Consider the following 11,449-nt stretch of genomic DNA (forward strand, 5'->3'; position numbering starts at 1 on the left):
TTCTAGTCTTATTCTATCATCCACTGTTCCCAAAAGAACTCACTGGATATCCCTTGAAGTCCAATGTCCCTGGCACCCACGCCGTCTTGGAAAGCTGTGCACCTAGACAAATATTGGCAATCTGGTGTTGCCCGTGACTGGCAATGAAAGGGCACAGCAGACATAAAACCACGCTGACCACAGCACATAGCTGTTGTGGTTCACACTCCCTGGCAGTATGATGGCATTTTATTATCCTAGTCACTGTTTACTACATGGTCTACCTGACTATAGATACATCTTGTCTAACCAGCCTCTGCAAGCCACCACTACTCTGTTCCTAATGTCCACTGTAGACCTATAGCTTATCATTAAGTAGCCAGGGACAATGACATACAGGCAAGTAATTAGACAATTCCAAAGATGAGCTTTAATTAGCAGCTGGCAAAAGGGAACACAACAAACTACATACAAGCAGAAGTTTATCCCTGCAAACAAAATGCTGGAATGACAACGAACAGCTATTTTGCAGTTCACAATTGTCTGCTAACCCCAGTTCTCATCTCTCAGCTGGGTGTCAGCTAGGATCTCTCTGGCTTGTAGCACACCCACAGCTGAGATCTGTCATCCACAAGGAGAGCTTCTTCCAGCTCAACGCCTTCATCTTCATCCTCATCCTCAGACAACTTCTCCTGATCCCTCAGTTCATCAGCATCTATCACATCACCTCATTGCAGTACATAACATGCTAGGATGATGTGGCACACTATATGCACTATTGCCCCAGCCCAGACTGATCTAAGTACTGGAATCTTATCTTCAGCAGTCCCTTTTCATCTGCTCAACCACGGCCCTGGTCAAAGGATGGGCAGCATTTTATCTGCACTCCACTTCAGCCAGGGATTGCACAATGGTGTCATGAAGCATAGTCACTGTGGGTATCCCTTGGGTCCCAGTAACCAACCTTGTATGGTTCCTGGGCCCTGAAATACACAAGATTCACAAGGGTGTTCCAGCAATAGGAGTTAATGCAGCTGCCATGGTGGCGGGCACACACTTCCAGGAAGTGGTAGTGATGATCACATATCACTGGAACATCAATGAAATGGAAGTCTTTCCACAGTGTTGTATGTGAGCAGTCAATGGCACCCTGCACTTTGAGGCTGGCAGATATGTTCCTGACCCCTATTGCCTGGGCTTTACAGCTCACCTCGACATCGGGGAAGCAAAATGAACCAGTGTCACCTTGCATAGGTAGCATTGGTCAATGTCGTGTTCCCACAAATGTGAGAGATCCCTTCAGGTTGCCCATCGCTCCTTGTAAGAAGCCAATTACATAAAAGGTTAAAGCAGCTTTCGTCTTCACAGTCACTAGGAGGAGCCAATGGCCTCCTACTCCTGCAACCCTCAGGTCCTGCTCCAACATCTGACACAGTTCCATCACAGTGCCCTGGGACGTACATCGACGCTGTGCCTTGCCCATCCCCAAGAAATAGAGTCAGGGCACTTTCTTAGGAAGGCAGCCACAGCAACCAACATTCCACCTGCAGCAAGGTACAGGACACTTGCTATGACTTAGGGAGATAACATAAGGCATAAAAGATGTTCTTACCTCTGAGAACAGTCAGTGATAGCATATCCTGTAGATGCAAGCTGCACACACTCGTCCACACAGTGAGACCCACAGCACCCTGATAACGAGGGCCATGTCTCCATCTTTCATCCAACTTCAGCCTCAGCATGTGCACAAATTTGATGAAGGTTCTGCATCAGCTGAGTGACCAACACATTCTGTAAAGAACAGGAGTTCCTGTTGTGCTCTGAAGCCTTCCCAACACAACCCATAAAACCTTAAAATTTATCATTGCATTCATTCGGGTCCATCATAATGTTTCTCCTACCAAAGTGGACAACCTCACATTTACCACATTATATTCCATCTGCCATGTTCTAGCCCACTTAACTCTGCCCACATCCTCCTGAAGCTACTTTATATCTTCATCACAACAGACGTTGTGACTTAGTTTAGTATAACCTGAAATTTTGGAAATACTATATTTGGTCCCCTTATCTATTTTTGTTTTATATTCAGATGTGCTTTCATGCACAATTGCAGTTTTTCGCTGTACTTTTCATCAATTATCTACCACCATTAAATTACCTGCACATTCCATTGATCAATTTCCACACAAAGTCTGACAAAGGCAATTGGATCCCACATCAAAATCATTGATAAATATTGTGAACTTCTGGGTCAAAATATCGATCATTGTAGTGTCTCAATCCACAAAGCTTGCCAACATAAGAATCACCAATTACTTCCTACTTTGTGTTTTCTGTCTGTTGGCAAATCATTAATCCATGCCTGTACATTACCTCTTGTACCATGTGCTTTAATTTTTCTAACCAGCCTCCTGTGGTGGACTTTATCAAAATCATTCTGAAAATGTAAGTATATCATATCCATCAAATACCCTATATCAATTTTGTTAGTACCACCTCCAAAAGCTCCAACAAGTTCATCAAAACATGATTTCCTAGTCACAAGTCATACTGACTATTCCAAATCAAGTCATTGTTAACCAGGTATTTATTTATTCCATCCTTTATAATACATTCTAGCATTTTCCCAATGACTGATGTAAGACTACCGGGTCTGTCCTTCCCTGTATTTTCTCTTACTCCTTTACTAAATAGGGAGTGAAATTTGCTACCTTCCAAACTGCTGGTATTGTTTCAGATATAGAATTTTGGAAGATATTTACCAATGCGTTAATCGTCTCTATAGCCACTTCCTTTAACAGTCTGGGATGTAGACCATCAGGTCCTGGAGATATATCAACTTTCAGCCCCATTGTGATATTAATTTCCTTTAACTCCTCATTTTAGCCAGCACTTGGATCTTTATCTGTAGAAGATTTCTGTTATCTTCTTCAAAGAAAAGGGGCACTAGGAATCATTTAGCTTTTCTGCCATTTATCTGTTCCCCACTAACTGTCTCAGCCTGTAATGACCCACATTTATAATTTTGCCAAATGTTTCCTTTTTATGGACATATAGAAGCTTTTAGAGTTTATTTTTATGTTTGTTGCCAGATTGCATTCCTACCCTATTCTCCATAATGGTTTATTAATCTTCCTTTGTTATAATCCAAAAATCTCCCCATATTATTGCTTTTTTTTGCTCATTGTACAAAATTAAAATAAATAGGCAATTATGAACTTCCTTTGTTAGCCACAGCTGACCAACTTTTTTTGAGTTTCTGCACCTTGAAGAAATGTACAGTTGCTGTAAGCCTTTAATAGTTTTTCAAAGACTATCCATCGCCTATGTAGAGTGATGTCATTTAATATATTTTTCCAACCTACCTCAGCCAATTTGTGCCAACATACTTCAGAATGATCTACCCCCTTTTCAAACAGAATGCAAAATTCTGTCATATTGTGCTCAATCATCCTTAAAGGTTCTTTCACAGCAAAATTATTAATTAGCCTTTTTTCTTTAGATAATATTCAATCTAAAATAGTATGTTCTCTGCATAGCTCCTCAACTTGATCCTTCCACCAAAGGCTTCAGTATATGTCCTCTGGTTATTGATCCCTCTGCTAATGAAAATAGGTCCTTCATCTCCATTTTAACTTTATTTTAATCTCTTCATGGAATATGGCCAGGACTCGCTGTTCGTCCCCAGATTCCCTTTGCAAGATGGTGATGCGCTATCTTCTGAAACCACCCAGTGTAGGCACATCACTTGTGCTGCTGGGAAGGGAGTTCTCGGATTTTGATCCTAAAGAAACTTTGATGTTGAAGGAACAACAATACGCTTGCTGATCAGTGCCATGATTAGCTTCCTGTTAGTTTTATAATAAATCCTCTATTGGCTTCCTCTGTTCCCAATAAACCATAGTCTGTGCACTTGGCCACACAGTTAAAATTTTCCACGGATGGAAGTATCATTGTGAATCACCTCTGTACTCTCTCTAATGTGATCACTTTGTTCCTGTAATGCCCAACCCATTCATTATATGTTACTTGTAGCTGTTGGAATCACTGCACAGAGACTGGTATCTTGTCATCAAGTCCCCCTTTACGTTCATGTGCAGGGTACATGGGCTTTGACCAGCCAGCTCAGAGCCAGTCCCTAGAATGAGGAGACTCTCAGATTCTGTCAGCCAGGGCTCCCTGATTGACCCAGGTTAACAGCCTCAATCAAGGATCTCAAAGTCAATGTGATCCACCTGGCCTTTGTCCCAATCGCTACACTGTGTGCTTCTTTTATACAGTTATAGAAGAACAGTTTCCCTGCTTGTATATTGTTGGCCATGGCCAGTAATGCCTTCTGGACTATCTCACCAATGTCTTGCTTCTAGGGATCTGTGGATGCACATTTTATGGTTCTGAATAATTTTCAGAATCCTACTATTCCTTGTGTATTACACTGACTGTTTTTCTCCAATATATCACCTCATACTTCTCTGAATTGAATTCTATTTGCCACTTTTTTGAGCCACCTGACCAAGTCTTTTGCTAGTTTGGTGCAAACCTACAGTTTTCTTTTTCACTACCAACGCACACCATTTTTGCATCATCTACTTAATTTAGGCCGTTCTATTTTATGTCTGAATATTTGATATACACAATGAACAGCAGGGACTGAATACTGAGACCTGCACAACATTACTGAAAACAGGAATCCAGTCACAAAAACATCTGTCAACACTTGTCAATATTTGATCCAACATGCCACTTTCCCTTGGAAACTTTGTGATTTCAAGTAAATGATCAGTCTTCTATGCGGAACCTTTTCAAAAACTTGGCAAAACTCATTGAAAACTATATCTAATGCACTATCTGCATCAACTAGTCATACTGACCTAGCCTTTCACACTTCATTGGTATGTCACAGTAAGACTGAGTTCTTAATTCTTGACTCAAATTTATACTGAATTATGAAAGAGCCCAGCGGTAAAGGTCAAAGCTGGAAACAGAACAGCTAATTGCACTTTTTAAGCAATTAATCACCCACTGCTACTTCAAGCCCTTTCATATTTAAAGGTAGAAAATAAACAGCTCCCAACAGTAAAATATATGAATGAAAATGTCAATAGTTATATCCTAATCACTCCTTATCAGTTCCATTCTCTTCTGACCTTTCATACTCCATTGGTTGCTTGAAGGCTGAATTAATACAACTATTACAACTTTCAGCTCCATATTGCTCAATTTTGAATTAAATAAATGCTGACTAAAATTTAACTTTGTGGAATATAAATTCAAGACACTGAAGAGTTTTATTTACATGACAGTGTGAAATGCTTCAGTGAGTAAAAAATTGCAGATGTTGAAAAAGATAAACACTTTTGTTCAGAGCAAGTAAAATGATATTCATTTAACGCGAACCAGTTATAAACAGCTCTTGGACTTTGTATCATCCAATCCAAATAATTTTATTTCATTACAACTATCATATCAGCCCATTGTAATCTGCTTTTGTAAAGGAAGTCACATTACATTGCAAAATAACTTATCTGATAAGAGAATAAAAATAGGTGATTGGATACCTCACGACATTAATATGCTAGTACAAGAATGCTAATGATTTTCGAATAATTAACAAAAATGAAGCAGAAATCATCTGAAAAATAACTAATTGAGTGAAACACATATTCTGGCAAGAGCCGTTGCACCTGATTCAAACTCAACATTTGGTTCCATCTAAGTGTTGCCCCGCAATGATGTCTATTTAAACTGCATACTAGCTCACGATTCTAGCCGTTCAAAAATCAGAATAAAGGCGGGTTTCCAAAGTCTATTGATGTTTTCAGCAATGTGTAAAACAGTTTGAATCATGCAGTGATGGAAAAAATGAGACCAGGTGCGAAAATTAAATTGCAGTTATCCGAGATAATATGCATGTGACATACTTTAGAGGAAAACCTTGGTGCAGATGGCAGATTTCTATTGCAAATAAATGATTAACATCATAACCAATGTGTATGCTATTTTGCAGTTTCTGTTCATTAATGATGCTTTTCCTGCTTTGAAAAGCACGTTCACTGGCTACATTAATGCACCAAAATAGTATGATGAAGAAATCAAATTATAGCAGACTAGTGGCACTTTGGAACAATCTTTATCTCTGAAATATATTTGTGCAAGCTCATTTGCAGTGCTGGAAGAGGAAGGAAGCAACGCAGTGATATTATATCAGCAGTGCTCTAGTTTCACAGCAGCCCCTTACAGGTGTAGCTATAAAAGAGAATTTGAGCCTTCAACATCAGAACTTGAGAGATTCCAGGAGTTTGCCTAAAAGCTGAAATTAATTAACAGTCAATCAATTGTTTCTTGTGCCTTTTCCTTCCTGGGGCAGATGAAATAACTGGCACTGGAATTTAAAAGTGTAAGTAGCATGTAATGAATTTATGTTCTCAAATAATTTTGCTTTCATCTATAGATATAACAATATGTTGGCACTACCCTGTTCAGCAAGTCTTGGCTGCTTCAATTAAGTGATTAATTTCCATTCATTTGCTGGCCACTAAGCAGCCTCATGTAGAAACGCGAGCGAGTTTTTTTCTGACCTTTGACAATGAATGATCTATTATTTGTGGTCAATGAACAATTCTATATCTTCTAAATCAATGGATGCATTTGATAATGCTTCAGAGAAAATCAAGCAGGTGATTCCAGAACGTAGGGAGTTTAATTATGAGAAAAAATAAACTTGAATTTAGATTTATTGGAAATTTTCATCTTTTTTCAATCACTGAGGAGTTGGTGAAGATGGATTCAATCCAAGTCTTTAAAAGGAAATTAGATAAACATTGGGCTATTGTTAAAGGTTTGGGAAATAGGGATAGCTAAAGTACTCTTGTGGAGAGTTAGCACGATATCAATAGGCCAATCACCTTATTCCTCAACCATTATGATTCTATTCTGTGATAGGAGAGGGCTGAATTGGACATTTGAAACTTAGCTTGGCATCAAAAGGGGCTGCACATGTTTAGATTGAGCCTGAAAAGATAAGAGACTGATGTAACCAGGGCCAAAGGTTGGTGGTGGGAAAACAAAGTTCGATGATTTTCTGATCCTAGCATGCCGAATGGTAGGAAACTTTGGTTTATTTGCATTTACGTTTGGACAAGAAAACAAACCTAGAAAGTGAAAATTATAAAAATCCATTAACTGAAAGTATGATAGCTACACAAAACCATGTTCATGAAAAGGAAATAGTTACTATCCACCAATACATGTTATTTGTCAAAGCAGTTCTTGTTAATTCCATAGTGTAATATCCTTGAAAGCAGTGAGTAAAAAAAGTCATTAACTTATTATTGTTAGTAAATATCTGATTAATCACAGTCATGTAATGTGAATGTCAAAAGCATTTATATAGCCCTGATACAGTTTGGTTCTAGTGTGAAATATCATAAGTATTTCTCTGATCCTGGGGTAATGAAAGAATGAAAACTGACAGACCTTAAGGGAAGATGGTGGTGTAATGATAGTCACTGGACTAATAATCCAGGGGTCAGAAAAATATTCTAGGGGCTGTGGGTTTGAATTCCACCACAGCAGATGGTGAAACAAGCACAGAGAATGTAGAGAAATTCAGCAGGTCTGGCAACATCTGTGCAGAGAAAAAGCGAGGTAATGTTTCAAATCTGGTATGACTCTAAGAACTAAGTCATACTGGACTTGAAATGTTAGTTGTTTGTCTCTTCACAGATACTGCCTAAGCTGTTGCATTTCGCCAGCATTTGAGATTTCCAGCATTTGCAGTATTTTGCTTCTATGGCAGATCATGAAATGTGAATTGAACAAAAACCTGGAATTAAATCAAAAGCTAGTCCAATCATTGGTGATCATTGTAACCATTGTTAACTGTCATAAAAACTCATCTGGTTCAGTAATGTCCTTTAGGGAAGGAAATCTACCTTCCTTACCTGGTCTGTCCTACATGTGACTGAAAATCCACAGCAATGTGGTTGACTCTCAACAATTAGCAATGGACAATAAATGCTGGCCCAGCCAGCAATACCCTTATCCTATAAGAGAATAAAAATGACCTTAGTCTACAACATTTTCACGTTTATTAATGGCAAAAAATTAATCATTAGCAAGAAAATCTATGAGGCAAATTTTATGTAACTACAAAAGAAAACTCAAGTCTCAGTTGCAAATTATTAGGATGTCATAGCTTAGTAATCCTACCACTAACATTAAACTTGGCCCAGCGGCTGTACCATAAGTACAGATCTGCTGATTCTCAGATCTCAGAATCCAAAGATTAATTATTTATAAATTGTCTATAAATTAAAGCTGTTGAATGAAATTAATGATTTCCAGATCTCAAAGGATATACATGCATTTGGACAGAAACTTTCATTGATTATTTTCAGAAGAAAACAAGCAGACTATCCCCACAGCCTCACAGGAGGGTTTCCCTGCAGGACATCTTCCTAAAGCATTTATAGATAGCATCAAAGCATTGTCACAGGGTAGTCATTACATTTCACTCTAGGATCAATGTGTATTTTGTTGTAGTAAATAAATTGAAGCAGACTATACACTGCGTAATTCCAAAGTTTTAATATCAGAAAACATCAAGGCCTACCATAGTAGATAGGTCAGATTTCTGAACTGTCAAAGAGAAATTTTTTTTTTGTACACAACCTTGCATTGTGAGTGAGAAGTGGTTCAATACAGCCCGTGATATATTAGACTGTACATGATATATGGAAGACAAAATAATATCCACTTTTTAACTCCATGCTTATGTTCTAATAAGGAGATGCAAATTTATTTTATAGAATCTCTTCCATAAAAGTATATTTAAATTTTATTCAACTTTCCATATTGTCGTCTTAATACTCAATTTGAGCCAAATTATGAACAGTTTGATGATAGAGTTTCTCAGTGATGAGAAAGTGTATCAAGATGGCTTCAAATGCATATTACATGCAACAGCAACTTATATGTATACCGCACATTTAACGTAACATGACATCCAAAAGGTGTTTATTTGTCGGAGATAAATTTGAGCACAAGCCATCTAGCGGCTTATTTTGAAGAAAATTGTAGTCAAATTAGTATAAAGTATTACATAGATGTAGACTATTTCCCTCTCAGCATTGCATCCTATAAAATGCTTATTTTGGTACCATTGATAAATATGTATTGATTTTATTCCCATTCATTACTTGGTACCTTAATGCATTATGAATAATAAGATTAGAATAAATTCATAAGATTTATTTGTTCTGAAATTATAGTGATTAAATTGATGCACAGTAATCTTCATTGGAAATGTTTGCCATAATACATTGGAATACCTTTTCCATTAATCACACGTTAGATTCATAGAATCCATACTGTGTGGAAACAGGCCATTCAGCCCAACAGGTCCACACCGACTCACCACCCTACCCTGTAACCCTACATTGCTCATGGCTAAACCATCTAACCCACATATCCCTGGAAAATATGGGCAATTTGGCATGGCCAATCCACCTAACCTGCACATCTTTGAACCGTAGGACGAAGCTTGAACATGCAGATAATGTGCAAACTTTACACAGACAGTCGTCCAAGGCTGGAATTAAACCCAGGTCCCCGGCGCTGAGAGGCAGCAGTGCTAACCACTGAGGCACTGTGTCGCCCCAGTGTAAAAGCTCGAAGAACTGCGGAACAGTTCTGAATCCAAATATTTTCATTTAGATAGAGGTGTTTCTATGTTACTGAAAGTTTTTGCAAATGTCTATTGAGCAGGTGGCGACTTAACAGAAACAGTATTATGTTTAATTTTCACTGAATAGTTCGAAATGCTGCTGGCTTGCGATACTTTGTATCTTATTTGAAGTACTTTATTGAAACTGTGTATTGACTTGTCTAATTAACTCAATTTAAAACCAATAAATCATCTGTACAACAAGAAAAATCAAGCAATTGACAATAAGAGGTTTTACTATTTGCAGTGCAATACTGTATTTGTATTTTGTACAGCTCTTAACATTCAAGAGCACAAATGAGACTGTTGATATCAGTTGCAAAGCAGCAAGAATATTTAAATTTTAAAAAAAACTTAAAAACTTACATGGTCAAGTCACCAGGTGGATGCACAAATAGAGAACCATAATCATAGAGACCAATGTCAAAAAGAACAATTTTGGAGTAGGATGTGGGAATTTACAAAGTAATATGTTTGGTATTATGACTGAAATTTGCACACAACATACAGGGATTATGGTGGCATAACGGCAACGTTACTGGACTGGTATTCAAGAGGACCAGGCTAATGATCTAGGGACATGGATTCCATTCCCACCACGGCAGCTGGTAGAATTTAAATTCAATTACTAAATAAATCAGGATTTGAAAGCTAGCATTAGTGACCATGAACAATAATCGATTGCTCCAAAAATCCTCTCTGGTTTGCTAATGGGGAAAGTAAAATAACATTGTTACTTATTCAGGCTTATCTGTGACTCCAGATCCATAGCAATGTGGTTTACTTTGAATTGCCCCCTAAAATATCCTTGTATGCCACTCAATTATATTGAAACACTACAGAAAAATCATGTCAGATGGACTGTGGCAGTTGAAGAATGTGGGTCTTTAACACAATCCCAAGGGTAATTCAGGATGAGCAGCAAGTACTGGCCTTGCCTGTGATGTGCACGTCCCATGGAAAACCACAATGTCCCACCATTCACTCAAATACTCTTTCTGAATTCCCTTATCCACAAAATCCAAAGTGTACCTTGGAGCCCACCGCACCTAAAATGTTTGTTTGTTTATAATTTGTTGGGAGTGAAAGTCTGCACTATGCACATATTGTGTTTACACAGTTGGCTATTCCCAAAAATCATTGGCTGACTTTCTGACAATGCAGTCCCTTTGAATAGTGAGAGTTCACTGCAAATTAACAAAAATAATGTAGGCAGATTTCTACCAGATAAAACAGGAAATGAGAAATTACTGTCAATTATATCAGGAGATTAATCCTTTGTTTGTTCAGAATTTTAAACAGAAATAATACAGCCATGGAGTCATCTCGCAGAGAAAAAGCCCTTCAGGCTATCAAGTCTGTGCCAGTTTATCTACTTTAATCTCACTTTCCAGCACTTGGCCCCTAGCTTTGAATGTAGTAACATTAAGAGCCCATCATGTTCTTTTGAAAGGTTTTGACATTTCCCACCTGAATTGCCCTCCCAGGCAGTGCATTCCAAATTCCCGCCACCCTCTGGGTGAAGAAATGTTTCCTCAAATCCCCTTTAAACCTCCTGCCCCTCACCTTAAAATTATATCCCTTGTTATTTACCCTCCAACTGAGAGGAACAGCTGTTTCCTATCCACCACCTCCAAGCCCCTCATAACCTTACACACCTCAATTCGGTCCACCTCCCCCACCGCCACGCACCGCCCCCCCCCCCCCCCCCCCCCCGCCCCCCCCCCCCCCACCGCCCCC

General features: G+C 38.6%; 1 protein-coding gene across 1 annotated transcript in view; it reads left to right on the forward strand.

Moving 5' to 3' along the window:
* The first annotated feature begins 6,308 nt into the window (after positions 1-6,308).
* LOC109923128 (immunoglobulin lambda-1 light chain-like) overlaps positions 6,309-11,449 on the forward strand; it is a 55,679-nt gene continuing 50,538 nt past the window's right edge. The window contains exon 1 of the mRNA XM_048603073.1: positions 6,309-6,379. The gene's annotated coding sequence lies outside the window, so the exon portion shown is untranslated. The remainder of the gene's footprint in view (positions 6,380-11,449) is intronic.

The sequence above is a fragment of the Rhincodon typus genome, chromosome 11, assembly GCF_021869965.1.
Source record: "Rhincodon typus isolate 14 chromosome 11, sRhiTyp1.1, whole genome shotgun sequence".
Classification (NCBI taxonomy): domain Eukaryota; kingdom Metazoa; phylum Chordata; class Chondrichthyes; order Orectolobiformes; family Rhincodontidae; genus Rhincodon; species Rhincodon typus.